Raw genomic sequence first — 15,269 nt, forward strand, 5'->3', positions numbered from 1 at the left:
CCCTTGGTGGCCAACACAACAGGAAGACTTATTATGCCACCAAACTAGAATTAAGGAGGACAGAAAAGGAGAGAACACTGTGAGACCTCAGCCGAAGTGCCCACTGAGCTTGGCCCCAGGGCCTGGCAGCAGCCCTGAAACCAGAGGGAGGGGGTAGAGCCCTAGCAAACACTCCCAGAAGCCTGATCAGATCAGGCACTAATAATACTGTGTGCGCCCTCAGCCATGGTGCCCACTGAGCTTGGCCCCAGGGCCTGGCAGCAGCCCTGGAACCAGAGGGAGGTGTGGAGCCCTATCACAACCCTCCCAGAAGCCTGATCAGATCAGGCACTAATAGTACTGTGATGAAGATGCCCTCTGAGGTGGGCCCCAGAGCCAGGCAGCAGCCCTGGAACCAGAGGGAGGGGGTAGAGCCCTAGCAAACACTCCCAGAAGCCTGATCAGATCTGGCACTGGTAGTACTGTGAGCCCTCAGCCGAGGTGCCCACTGAGCTTGGCCACAGGGCCTGGCAGCAGCCCTGGAACTAGAGGGAGGTGTAGAGCCCTAGCACAACACTCCAAGAAGCCTGATCAGATCAGGCACTGATAATACTGTGAGCCCTCAGCTGAGGTGCCCACTGAGCTTGGCCCCAGAGCCAGGCAGCAGCACTGGATCCAGAGGAGATAGATGCTTATTCCCAAAATTCAAGCTCAATTAAACTCTCTCTGTCTCTCTCCCCAAAGGCTAGCAAGTAGCAAGCAACAGCTCTGTCACACTCCACTGCTCACTGAAAGTGAAACCCAGCCTGGGAGCCCAGTGTTTTTTATAAGCTGAGGTCCCATAGAGCAACGCAGGATGTCTGTGGTTGGCCATAAGAGCTGCCTATCAGAGTTTGCGGGGATGAGATTGGAGTGCCCATGGCTACAGAACACCCCTTCCCCACCCTTCCCTGGGTGTCTTCTCCCAAGTTGTAACCACTTTGCAGCTCCATGGTTGAAAGGAAGATCTGCCGATCAAGATGAGCTGGGCTTCCATTCGGGTTTCCAGGGCGACAGAAGGAGTACAGACAGAGTTCAGGCATTCCCCCAGCTCTGTTTCCAAGCGAATTGATTGATGGCGCCTGACTGTCTGGCTTCACAAACCACGGACGGGCGAAATGAACCGGGCTTCTTACGAATGTTGGTTCATTGGCTTTGGACACTCACAAACTGCCGGATTGCAACCAGACGATCAGGCAGTTCATGGGTTTTTAGCGTTCGTAATGCAGTTTGTGCCCATGTCTAGTGCTGACCACAAGTTCTAAAGCTTATCTTCGCATTTATGAGGACAAATGAAACCTGAAGTTTTTTTATTAATTTTTTTTGGTGTAGCCCCAAGTCTGCAGATAGCCTTGTTTACACAATTGCACTGGAAGATCTATGTGTGGGTATAGACAGATAAACAGACAGACAGAAGAGTGAGCAGCAGCCAAAAGAAAAAAAGATATCGAGAACAAGCACGTAATGAAGGAGGTAGTGGCTTTGATTCTGTTTGGAACATTCTCTGCAACTCCCATGAGAGGGTGCTCAGGTGTGATTAATCAGTTTGCGAAATCATAAAGGCAGATCCATTCTTCCAGACCAACATTTGCAATTCAGGTATATGTACTTATGAGCGCTCAACAGGAGAGAAAGATAATGCTCCCAAATTATTTTCAATTATTGGAATGCTAACAAATGCTCTTAATGCTTAACAAAATCATTTCAAACAAAAGCCTCAGAGCTGAAGTACTTAGGAATTGAGTAGTTGGACACTTCACTTGGTTCAAAGAGAGAGAGAAGAGCATTTTTTCAGCCACTGATTGCTTTCCCATGGTCACAGGTGTCCTTGAGAAAGATGGCAAGGATCCCAAAGGCAAAACTCTCCGGGAAGGTCAGGCATAATCTGTCCATTTCTGAACAATTTAGCAAGGAAGAAAAGTGGCACGTAGGAGTGGGCGCTGAGAAGATTTCCATTTCAGTTCTGCATGCAGGATCTCCAGATGAACCCTATTCCATTATTGCTTTATTCCAGGCGGGCCATTGCCAATTCGGATCTAATCTGTTTTTTCATTATCATGAGATTCAATCTGTTGCAAGTGCACTAGGTGAGTGTTGGCTGTGGATGTGCACACACATGGCTGTTCTTTGTGGGGGTTGGGGAAACAAGGTCCTGGGGCAGCTGTTTTTGCCCTTCTTGGCACCAGAATAATGTACACAGCCCTCTCTCTAAACCGTCAACCCGCTGCATTTTCCCTCAAGAACCCAATACACATACAGAACAATGGACCCCCAAAGAAGGTGAGTGTGGGTGACTGGGCACACACTATGGCAGAAATGGGCTGGCAAAGCAGTGGCAGCATTGAAATCTGAGGCAAACCAGCACAGTGGAGCAATGGCATTAAATTTTAAAAAACCCACTTCCTGTTCCTTTCTTTCCTTTCTCAAGTGATGATAGGGTGCCGTTAAATTATTGTTAGAGATGTTCCGCCAGGCATATGGTGGAGGCTAGGTTGGGCCCCCACTGGCCACACTAAAGATCTGTCCACCACCCTACATAGGAGCCAGGGCTTGAAAAGCAGTATTTTATTGTCGCCAACTGAAGGGAAGCTGTACTGTGTAAAGTCGTTTAAATGTTATTTGTATACTGTTTCATCTGTTTTTAACTGTTGTTTACGTAAATTGAAATGTTGTACTCTGCCCTGAGCCCGCCTGGCAGAGAGGGTGGACTAAAAATCTAATATAACAAATAAAATAAATATTGTTACCTTTGTGTTCTTGTGTTGCTTCCTGTCATATTTCTTTGTGCTTTGCAGTTTTGTTGAGGGGAAGACAGCAGTGAATCTTTCCATTTCAACATTCTGCTGGAATACAGGCTTGTCTGGCCTTAATTGTCACCCATCTCCATTACCTATGTGCAGCCAGGGAGATGGCATCAACCCCCACACCCCCTGCCCAAACAAACGTCTGTTTTTCCATAACTTTTCATTTTGCTGTGTCGGCAGGCAGCAGCACACTATAGAGAATTGTTTTTAAAGTAGTTTTGCCTGTTGGATGCTGGAGGGGGGCAGGCATTGCAGAAACCTGAAGAGGAAACTACATTGGCTGATACATAGGTGGGAACTTGCCGTGGATTGTGTACTCCCAGCAACTGCATCTCGCTGGGACCATCTGCAGTACCAGTCAGCCACCTGCCTGTTGTGGCCAGCCCTGAGCACAACACTAGGGTTCCCAATTCGGGCGTTTCAACTTCATAAAGGGTCACATACCAGTCAGCCGCTTCACCAGTCAATCGCGATCCCAAGTGACTTATACAACTATATTCATTGGGGAACAGATGACCTCAGATCTGAAAGAATTCTAAAGTCTGTACCACGAAGAATCCCAATTTTCCTGGGGTCCCATCGAAACTTGTTTCTAGTTTCGGCCAGTTGGGATTGATTCTCTGTGCTGGGTAACCCATTGCTTGTGCATCCTGGGGCCCCAGCAGTGGAGGAAGTGGACACCCAGCCTCTGGTGGCAAAACTGGTCCCCCCGGTTGTGGCCCCCCGCGAGGTTGGTACTGAGGTGCCCCTCCAAGGGGTTGTGGGAGATATACCGTGGCTATGGGGCTCCCAGGGGCTGTCTTGGCCCTCCTGGGGCTGGAGCTTGCAGTGGTGAGAGAAAGGGATATTGGCTCTCTTGGGTTCTGACAGTCATGGGTGGTATGGGTCTTGTGCCCATTCTCTGGTCTTGGGTGTGGATCCTGCAGTGACACTTGCCTGGGGTCGCTCTCAGGTGGCCCTTGGGTGCGTCTTGGTTTCTGTGGCGGCACCATCGAAGCAGTCCCTAGCATACAGCTAGTCAGTTGAGTTGTTGGGGCGAATCCTTGGTCTCCTTGGCGGGGTATATCCTCTGGCACCCTTCCAATTGGAGGTACTTGTAATCCACTCTGCTGTGTGGTAGCAGGTAACATTTGTAATCCACTTGCTTGGGTGGTTGGTGGCGGCACGTTGATTCCCCCTGAAGGGAAGTAGCAGGGAACATCTGTCGTCCTGAGGCCCAACAGACTTGGGGGGAATGCCGGTTGATGTGCTAGGGTGCAACTTGCAGGGGGGCTGACTTGTTGCAGGTAGATGGGGAGTGGAGCATTTCTTGGAGGGTTTGGCGCTTCCTCCCCTATCATCTATGTTGGGTCCAGCCCCGTTGTACTTGCGGCTGGATAGGCTTCACTTCCCATCACCATTTTCCACAGATCCTGCACTACGGCCCCCATATCTTGCTGAAATTCATCCAATTTGGCTCTCATAATTCACAATTCCCTTGCTTCCGGTGTTTCTTCCTCTGTGGTATCATATGGGGACTCTGACTCGGTGGACTCCTTGTCCCCTGAAGTCCCTGTTGTGCCATAGTGCCTAGAGATGGGGCTCCATCGAGGGAGTACCGATTCGGTATCTGGTGCACCAAATTCATTCATACTCCTGGTATAATCTCTGACTGGTCGTAGGGGCCCCTGAAGCCCATGTTACATCGACACAGGCTGGAACAGTGTTCCCCTGCTCCGAAGTCTTTTATCTTTAGTCTCTAGGGTTATCAACCTTTGCAGCATCCAGTCTTGCAATGTTGCTTGGGTCCAGTTCCAATGAATAGTGCTTCACTTTGGTCTTGCTCCCTGTTCGTCATAGGTGGTTGGTACCCCAGCTGCTCCAAGATCCCCGGTTGCATAGGAGTTCACCTCAAACTTGATGGGTCAGAAGTCAGTCAGGACCCCAGGCACCCAGTCCACTGAGGTGGGGCCAACTGGGGCTCAGTAGTTGGTGGGAGTCCTTCAAGCTCTGTCTCCTCTGGTTCTACATCATACAGCATGGTGCTAGTATATAGTTCTCAGAAGTGGCGAGTCAAGAAGGAAAAGAAAAAAGGGACTTCTACTAAAATGTCAGTTCCTGGCAGGTAGATCCCTCAACCCCTCTCCAGTGAACACACATTGATTCCAGTAGAAAAGCTTTTATTAGGATCTTTACAGTTCAGGTTGGAACTCCATCACAAAGCTTGGTAGAAGTGAGAAAGCAAAATGAAAAGTCTATATTATACTTGAGTCTCCCATGCTCCAGCAATGGTTAAGGGTTTGGTGCTCAAGGTTACATGGATCCTGTGAGGACTCTTTATAGTTATGGCTAAACAGTGAGTACACAATAATAGGTTTCCAGCATCTGATCAAAGTAGCAGAATCAGGCGTCTGGAATCTCCAAGGCCGTTTCTAGCTCAGAGATGCATAGTTCTGTGAGATAACAAGAGAGTCCCCTCCTGGTTAGAGGGCCTGGAAAAATAACAGTTATAATATGGAAAGAACATGGCTAAGGAGAGGATACATCGGGTTAGCAATAAACATTTGATATACTGATGTGGCATCAGTGACCTAACAAGCAAACAATCATGGCATGGGTGTACACAGACATGACAAGGGTTTTCATTGGGGGACATGTTTGATATTTACACAGAAAAAGAGAGCAGCAAGCCTTGAAAGACAATTATAGAAGCCTTGTCGAAGGCTTTCACGGCCGGAGAACGATGGTTGTTGTGGGTTTTCCGGGCTGTATTGCCGTGGTCTTGGCATTGTAGTTCCTGACGTTTCGCCAGCAGCTGTGGCTGGCATCTTCAGAGGTGTAGCACCAAAAGACAGAGATCTCTCAGTGGGAGAGATCTCTGTCTTTTGGTGCTACACCTCTGAAGATGCCAGCCACAGCTGCTGGCGAAACGTCAGGAACTACAATGCCAAGACCACGGCAATACAGCCCGGAAAACCCACAACCACCAATTATAGAAGCCTTCCAGGAAATGGTTGAGTTTGAGTGGTCAACAGATGACTTCTTCCGCCTCTTCCCAATGGCATTTTTCCTCCCAATGACTGACTGTCTAAGTTCCCTGATGGGATAGGGGAGACAGTCCAGTGCCGTGGTGCTGTTGGAGTGGTGCATTTCTCTGGCCAGCCCATGGTTTCCCTCCAGGAGACCTTCATTCCAGATCAAACCTTTCCCTATGATTTTTTCAGGCTACAATTCTCCCTTCATTTGCATAAAAAAACATTTGCACGTGTCCTGGAGGATTTCCTGGTCTCCATTTTTAAGTTAAGCCATGAGTGGAAGAAAAGGAAGGAGCCAGTAGGATCAGACTCCGCTCCATCCTCTCAGCTTTGATCTTTCTTTGACCTTCAGAACTGAAAAGCCCAGAAAGAGGGAACTCCCTCTGAGCTTAATATAATGTCAACTGAGGTGTAGTTCATCCAAAGGCCTCATTCACAGCAGCATCACTGTCCCAGTGGACTAGTCGGACACACATGCAGAAGGAAGAGCTTGCCTGACACTTACGTTAAACTTTGTTTGTGTTCTTGATGATATGTTTTTGACCAAAAAAATAGAATACAAGTTTGAATCCCATGATGTTTTACATTGGCCTTGGATCTGTTCCTGTTCATGACAGGGTCATAATGTATCATTTCATGCCATACCCTAAATGTGATAGAGCCCGTTGACATACGGGTGCCCCTGCCGTCAATGGGAGTCAGATCTCAAAGGGAGGAGTGCTTGGGGGGTGTTTGGTTTTGTTCTTGGGAAGAAGAGGGATGGCCCTCTTTCCTGTCTCTATCTTTTACTATTACCATTTTTACTGGGTAGTATTTTTTACTACAAAAACCATTAACCCAGGTTTGAAGGAAAAGTGAATTTGGTGGTTTGATTGCTTTGAAATCTTAAAATCTGACCAGATCAGCACTCACATGTGATATACTGATCTGGAAACACTTGAGTGTATGTTGTGCACAGCCCTGCTATCTCTGAATCATTTAACACTGGGCTATGAGAAAAGCCCAGAAAGGACTGGAAATTGTTCTAGGCAGGATGAAATTCCTCCTGGTGGTTCTTGACAGGTTATCTTAAGAGGACTTCATAACTCACAAAGGACAGCAGCAGAAGGCCACTGAATGGGCAACCAGTCCACACATGCCTGGTCCTCCTCAATGCAGCTCTCCTTTAATAATCATTTATTTATTTCCAGTTTTCACCCTGTGGGAAGTAGATTTAATGAAGAATATTTTATGTAACTTTAAGTGCCTTTAATACTGCCATGCAGGGCTCATTTTGAGAGGGAAATGCCATTCCGGGAGTTCCCCCAGGTCAGGTGGCCCGGCACCCTCGATTGGGGCCAAATCGGTGACAATTGGGGCCAAAACAACCCAGATAGGGTCAGTGTTGGGTGGGGGAAGGACCCCCCCACCTGGTACTGATGCAGTCCTGGCCATTTCAGCCCGGATCCGGGCCACAACGGGCCTAAAATGGCCATTTTTGACCTTTTAGGACCCGTTTTGGTCTGGATAAGAGCCAAAATGGCCCAGGTTGGGGCCTAAACAGCTGAGATCAGGTCAGCGCCAGGCAGCAGGAGCCTTCCCTGCCCAGCACCAACCCAGTTATGCCTGTTTCGGCCCCGATTCTGGCCAAAACGGATCCAAAATACCCTAAAATGGCCATTTTGGTCCCATTTTGGGCCGGATTGGGTCTGAAACAGCCCAGATTGGGGCCAAAATGGTCTGGATAAGGACAGTGCTGGGCAGGGGGAGCCTCCAATGTGGGCCCAGCCATTTTGGCCACTATCCGGGCCGTAACAGGCCCCAAATGGCTATTGTCGAACATTTTGGGCAGTTTCAGCCTGGATTGGGGCTGAAATGGCCTGGATCAGGGCCAAAATGGCCCAGATCAGGTCAGTGCTGGGCAGGGGGAGCCTCCCCTGCCCAGCACCAACCCAGCCACGGCCATTTTGGCCCTGATCCTGGCAAAAACGGGTAAAAAATTGCCATTTTTTGCCATTTTGGGGCCCATTTTGTCCCAGATTGGGGCTGAAACAGCCAGAATTCTGGGTGGGGAAAGCTTCTCCCACCCAGCACTGATGTGGTCCCAGCCATTTCAGCCCCAATTTGGGCCAAAACAGACCCAAAATGGCAAAAAATGGCCATTTTAAGCCCATTTCAGGGCCAAAATTACCCTGATCAGGTCGGTGCTGGGTGGGGGAAGTGTCCCCCACCTGGCATGGACACAGTTCTGGCCATTTTGGCCCCAATCCTTGCTGAAACGGGCCCCAAATGGCCATTTTTTTGCCATTTTGGGCCCCTTTGGGCCTGGATTGGGGCCAAAAGGGCCTGGATCGGGTCGGTGCTGGGGGGGAGGTGTCCCCCCCAGCACTGACCATATCCTGTCTTTTTCAGCCCCAATGCTGGCCCAAAAGGCCCAAAATGGCCACTTTCGGCCATTTGGGACATTTTCTGCCAGGATCAGGGCCAGAACCGCCGGGATATATTCAGTTCCAATGGGGGAACCCTCCCCTGCTTAGCACTGATCTGGTCCAGGCTGTTTCGGCTGTGACCCATGCCCAAATGGTGCCCAAATTGCCATTTTTGGCCATTTAGGGCCCTTTTTGGCCGGGATCAGGACCAAAACTGCCAGGATTGGGTTGGTGCCTGGTGGGGGTCTTCTCCCTTGCTCGGAAATGACCCAATCTGAGCTGTTTTGGGCCTGATCCGGGGCAAAACAGGCCATTTTGGGCCTGTTTTGGCCTGGATTGTGGGCAAAATGGCCCTGATTGGGCCACTGCCCATGGGGGAACACTCCTCCATCTGGCAGCAGCTGAATTCTGGCCATTTTGGCCTGATCAAGGGGTGTGGCATATGCTAATGAGTTATGCTAATGAGTTCCTGACCCCTGCTGCCATTCAGTATTATTCTCAGGAGCCAATGTAGTATTTGTAACACAACTTGCAAAAAAATGAGACTTGAAACAAAATGACCAAAGCAGAATATATGTTATGTATGTTAATCACTGTGAAGACTAAGACCAGCCACTGTGAAGCTTGCTATAAGGTAGTTGCACCTGCAGTACACCTGCTTATGGCTTGATACAGAAACTTCTTAGTAAAGCTGCTTTATGCTGCATGTAGCAATAGTAAAAGGGGAAACAAAATGTGTTACTGAAAGAAGGAAGCTAGCTGCTAGTTAATCAGATTAGCTGTACCTTTCAAGGCTGAGAAGAAGCCCTAGAGAAAGGGGAATGGGTGCTAAAAGCAACTGCAAGCACATTCCTTAGGAAGGGAGAGCGCTCCCCTCCCACGGAACCCAGCATACAAGGTTGCCAAAAGCGACATTAGGGTGCCCTTGGTAAAATGTTACATGAGCTAGAGAAGGGGGGAAAGTGAAAAGCCTATGAAAGAGATGTGTGGGAAAGGAAGGGAGATGTTCCTTCTAAAGATAAAACAAGCACAGATAAGATAAGCAATGGCAATCAGGAAATATTGTAATTATACTGTTGACCAAAGTTATTTCTTCCAATAAGCATACCCCTGGACTATTGTATCATTAGAGGTGGTAGCCCATTTGAGCCAATGGGGACCACAGCAATATCTGAGCCAATAGAATAACAAATATTGTAATTAATCAACAGATATAAAATGCTTTACACAGCTACTGTAGCTTTGATGGGTGTTGGACACAAGGGAATCCTTTACTCACTGTGTAACCTCTGCCCCTCCACGTTTAATAAACATTGTAGACTTGCTTCATTCACAGGACTCTGTGTCTGTCTCTTCTTATGACTGGCTGAGGGACATTCCAACCACAGATTGTGTGGAACAACCCTAATCTGCGTAACATGAGCCTTTGTGACAGCCCAGGATTTGGAGCCCCCCCCCCCAACCCCCATGAAAAAGATGCTCTTGAGACATAGCCTGCCTCTTGACAGCCTTTCCTTGCACTGTGTGTAAAGGCTCGCAGAAAAGGAGGGTTCTGGTCAACTGCTGATACTGGATTTGCTGCTTCCTCTCCCTCCCCAGCATAAAGCAAAGCTTTTACATTCTGATATTCAAACTTTATCCTCGGGGGGGGGGGGGGGGGGGCGCTGCGTCTGGCAGGTTGAAAACAATTAGTCCTGCAGCATCCAGGGATGGGATTCCTCCTTCCATTTCTCCAGCTTCCTGCCATTTTACTAAATATATTTTTTTCCTCAGATTTCCAGGGAGGGTGTGCACGCATGCTGAAATTGGTTTGTTTGTTTGTTCCAGCAGGTGAAAGGCAGAGGAGAGACTCTGCCCTGCAGATAGTCCATGAGAGGGTGCTCAAAGCCAGAGAACGGATGCGGAGTAAGCGCCTTTCTTTTTCGCTTTATTCCACAAATTTTTCTCCGAATTTCCTTATTTACTCTGAGTGCTCTCTGGGTTGAGGCAAAAAGGAGGAGGGCTCCTCACGAGTTTGGAAAGTCTACAGAAAAGCACCCTTGGGACTTGGAGAAACGCATACATTTTAAGGTCATTTAAGGTCACACTGAATGTTATTAACTGTGGCCCCATTCTCCCCTCTTTTGTTTACACTATGATTGGGGAAATTGGAGGGGGCCACCATCTGAGATGTTTATTGCATATGTATCCCTGTCTTTGGATTTTAAATGTATTTAAATGTTTCAAGTGTGTATCAAGTATATTATTGCACCCTGCCCTGAGCCCATTCATGGGGAGGGTGGGCAAAAATCAAATTAATAAAATAATAATAATAATAATAATAATAATAATAATAATAATAATAATAATAATAATAATAAATATTACATGCAGTGGCTGTGCATTTAATTTGGTCCTTACAGACATGACCTTCTGCTCTCACACCTCATCCATCATGCTCAGTTCTTCCATCATCTGGTTCATATTGAAAAATCCTACCCCCTCCCACCCCATATTTTTACTTTGAAAAAATCAAGGCAAGGCCAGCCCCTTGCTGGAAATGTTGCTTTTGAAGCAACATATTTTGAAAGGAATACAGACAAATTGGGAGTTGCTTGGAAGCAGCTAAAAATGATTAAGTAGCTGGGAAAATCTGACTTACTGATAAAAGGCAACATGTGTTAAATAAGCCCAGAGTGACTAAAGAGCAACTAGGGGGATATATAACATTCTACAAATATTTGGATGTGTAAACACCAAGGAAGAGAAGAAATTATATAGTATAATAAAAGAGAATATAATTGGGAGTTAGGGAATACAGTTAAAGAAATGACAACGCTGACCTGAGATGTAGTAGCCTCTGAAATGTGCTCTTCACACTGAATAAAGTGCCACAAATTTATAAAGGGGAGCAATGTTTTTTCATAAAAAACAAGCAATTATAGTTCTTGGATGGGTTACCTTTTGGAAAAACCAGAAATGAAATATTGCCAAGAAATATAGAGAGCTGAGCTACCCCTATGACCCCTATTCAAGATTTATTCACATACCTAAAGAATTAAGGAAGGAAGCTCGAAATTTATGAACACAGAACTAATCCCAATGGCACCCCATTTGGGAATAGTGGTAAGGAGTCTAATACCACAAGAATTGTTTTTGACTGGGCTTTTTGGTTTGTGTGTGTGTGTGTGTTGCTTCTCTCTGGTCCTGAGTAGAGATGGGCATGAACAGAAAAATATGAACATGACATCCGTTGTTCATTGCCATCCATGAACAGGGACACACAAACAACCACGGATATGGCCCTGTTCATGAACATGTTCATGGTTGGCTGTTCGTGGGGGCCAGCAGGCTCTCCTCCAGCCATCATCCAAGTCAAGATCCCTACTGCACCACTCCCAGAAACCTGACCTGAGCAGGCACCAGGAAATGTACCAATAATAAATAATAGCTTGGCCCCAGAGCCTGGCAGCAGCCCTGGAACTTGAAGGGGTAGATACCTATCCCACCACACACAAATAAAATTCAAGCTCCAATGCACTCTCGCTATCAAAATGCCAACAGCAACTGTCTCTAGCTCTCCACTGTCTGCAAACTAAGCCAGAGCAGGGAGCCCTCCCCCCCCCCCGGTCTTTGCTCCCATGTAACAAATTTGGAGCTCCACATTTGAAAGGAAGACCTGCCTATCAAGCAAAATTGGGCTTAGATCAGGGTTTCTAGGGCAACAGCAGGCATTCAGACAAAGTTCAGGCAGTCCCTGCCTCCGGTTGCCAAGGGAACTGATTGCAGGTGCTAGACTGTCTGGCTTGACAAACAGCAACGAACAGCAATGAATGAGACTTGCAACGACCACCTGTTTGTTTAGAATGGGGCCTCACAAACACCTTGTTCGCAAACAGCAGATTGGGCTGTTCGTGGGTTTTTTGTTTTGTTCGTACTGCTGTTCGTGCCCATCTCTAGTACTGAGTAATGGCACCTTTTGAGGGGGACTTTCCCAAGATCTTAAGGAGGGAATTGTGAAATCAGTGTAAGTTTATATATGAGTATCAGTACTTCTTCTTAAAAACAACAACAACAAAGCACCACTGGTTTCTGATCAAGAGGAACCATGAAAATCCCTCCAGTCTGACAGTTCTTCTCTCATTGGACTACGATATAGTAGGAATTACTGAAACTTGCTTGGATGATTTCCATGACTGGAATGTGGTAGTGGATGGGTACGAATTGTTCAAGAAAAAACGGAACGGTAGAAGAAGAGGCAGAGTTGCAATATGTGAGGAGAGGGCTTGATTGTCAGCAAGTTCTGGAGAATGTCAGCAAGTTCTGGGTTGACAGCCCAGTGGAAGGTATATGGGTGGAAATAAGGAGAGGAAGGAGAAAGGGTATTGTTGTTGGAGTCTGCTACAGACCGCCTGACCAGGGAGAGGAAATGGATGGTGCTCTCCTTGAACAGATTGGTAGAGTATCCAGACATCAGAACCTTATAATTATGGGTGACTTTAACTTCCCCAATGTGTGCTGGGAGACAAGCTCTGCAAAGCGACAAGACTCATGTAACTACGTGACCTGCCTGGCCGATAACTTCCTTTTTCAAATGGTGGAGGAAGCTACAAGGGGTTCGGCCATACTAGACTCAATATTAACCAACAGGGAAGAATTGGTAGGTGGGATGAAGGTGGTTGGGATCTTAGGGGGAAGTGACCACGTCCTCCTTGAATTCCAGTTGCTGTGTGGGGCCAAGGAAGTTCGTAGCCAGACTTAAAGGTTAGATTTTCATAGGGCTGACTTCAATGAACTCAGAGGCTTGATGAGAGTCATTCCGTGGGGATGTGTGCTGGAAGGGAAAGGAGCGAGTGAAGGGTGGGCTCTTCTCAAACATGAGCTTTTGCGAGCTCAAGCACTCGCTATTCCAGCAAGACAGAAACATGGCAAGGGCTCCGAAAAACTGATGTGCCTGAACAGAGAGCTCCAGAATAAGCTACGGGGGGAAAAGGAAATGTTCAGGAAATGGAGAGGACAGACCTCTACAGAAGAATATATGAAGGTTACTAGGTACTACAGATCAGCCATCAGAGACGCCAAAGCTCAGTATGAGCTGGCTTGCTACATTAAGAAAAACATCTACAGATACGTGAGAAGCAAACACAAGGTAAAAGAGGCAATTGGACCACTGTTGAGAGTGGAAGGTGAAACTCTGATGGAGGACAGAGAAAAAGCAGTCAGGCTTAATGACTTTTTTGCTTCTGTTTTCTCCCTGAAGAACTGGAGCCAATCTAGAGATGGTAGTAGACACGACAGGACACCTGTGTGGCTAGTTGACATTGACAGAGAGGTTGTGGAGAGGCACCTGGCTCCACTGGATGAATACAAATCCCCTGGGCTTGAGGGATTGCACTTAAGATTGCTCAAAGAAATTTCTAGAGAACTAGCAGAGCCTCCGTCCATCATCTTCAAGGCCTCCTGGAGGACTGGGGATGTGCCACAAGATTGGAGAAGAGCGAACGTTATCCCAATCTTTAAGAAAGGGAAGAAGGATGACCCAGGAAACTACAGGCCGGTCAGTCTGACTTCTGTTGCTGGGAAGATATTAGAGCAGATTTTAAAGGGATCCATCTGTAAGCCTCTGAAGGACCGCTTAGTGATCCAGTGAATTCAACATGGTTTTGTCCCCAGCAGATCTTTTCAGACCAACCTGGTTTCCTTCTTTGATCAAGTGACAAGCTTACTGGATCATGGGAACTCTGGCGACATGATTTACCTGGATTTCAGTATAACTTTTGATAAGGTTCCCCATGAAATTCTAATGGGTAAACTGGAAGACTGTGGACTGGACTATAGAACAGTTTGGTGGATAGGGAACTGGTTAAAGGACCATACCCAAAGAGTGGTGGTCAATAGTGTTTCATCAGATTGAAACGAGGTGTCCAGTGGGGTGCCATAGGGCTTGGTCTTGGGCCCAGTACTTTTCAATATTTTTATCAATGATCTGGATGAAGGGTAAGTGGGCTATTCATTTAATTGGCTGATGATACCAAATTGGGAGGAGTGGCAAACATCCAAGAAGATAGAGTTAAAATTCAACAAGACCTGAATACTCTGGAGAAGTGGGCAGTTGTGACCAGGATGTAATTCAGCCTAGATAAGTGCACAGTATTACATCTGGGCCACAAAAATGGGAAGCACAAATACAGGATGGGGGATATACTTCTGAGTAGTAGTGTATGCAAAAGAGATCTTGGGGTAAGAGTGGACTGTAAACTAAATATGAGCAGTCAGTGTGATGCAGCGGCAAAAAAGGCAAACTCAGTCTTGGGTTGTATCAAAAGGGCCATAGCATCGGAATCGCAGGAGGTCATAGTTCCTCTCTATACTGCCTTGGTCAGGCTGCACCTGGAGTATTGTGTGCAGTTCTGGAGGCCTCACTTAAAAACGGATGTGGACAAAATTGAGAGGGTGCAGAAGAGAGCGACAAGAATGATCAAGAATGACAAGAATGACTGAGCCCTACGAGGAAAGGCTGAGGGCCTTGGGAAAGATTAGTTTGGAGAAGAGGAGATTGAAGGGGGACATGATAGCTCTCTTTAAATATTTGAAAGACTGTCATTTGGAGGAGAGCAAGAAGCTGTTCCTGTTGGCAGCAGAGGATAGAACTTGAAGCAACAAGCTTAAATTACATGCAGAAAGGTACCAGCTGGATATTAGGAAAAACTTTTTCACCGTCAGAGTAGTTCAAAGGTGGAATCAGCTGCCTAGGGAGGTGGTGAGCTCCCTTTCGCTGGCAGTTTTCAAGAAGAGGCTGGATGAATACTCATCAGAGATGCTTTAGGCTCATCCTGCATTGGGCAGGGGGTTGGACTAGAAGGTCTGCATGGGCCCTTCCAACTCTGTGATTCTGTGATTCTGTTTCATGTTCCCAGGCAGTTTAGGATATTGAGGGAAGAGAATAATGGTGCATCAGCAGATATGCCCCCCGAAGCTCAGCTGGAAGAGTTTTCACAAAAAAAGATAACTGTAATTAGCACTTTTGTGCTCAGTACGGTGTGTGG

This window comes from Eublepharis macularius, chromosome 15 (assembly GCF_028583425.1).
Source record: "Eublepharis macularius isolate TG4126 chromosome 15, MPM_Emac_v1.0, whole genome shotgun sequence".
NCBI classification, from domain to species: Eukaryota; Metazoa; Chordata; class Lepidosauria; order Squamata; family Eublepharidae; genus Eublepharis; species Eublepharis macularius.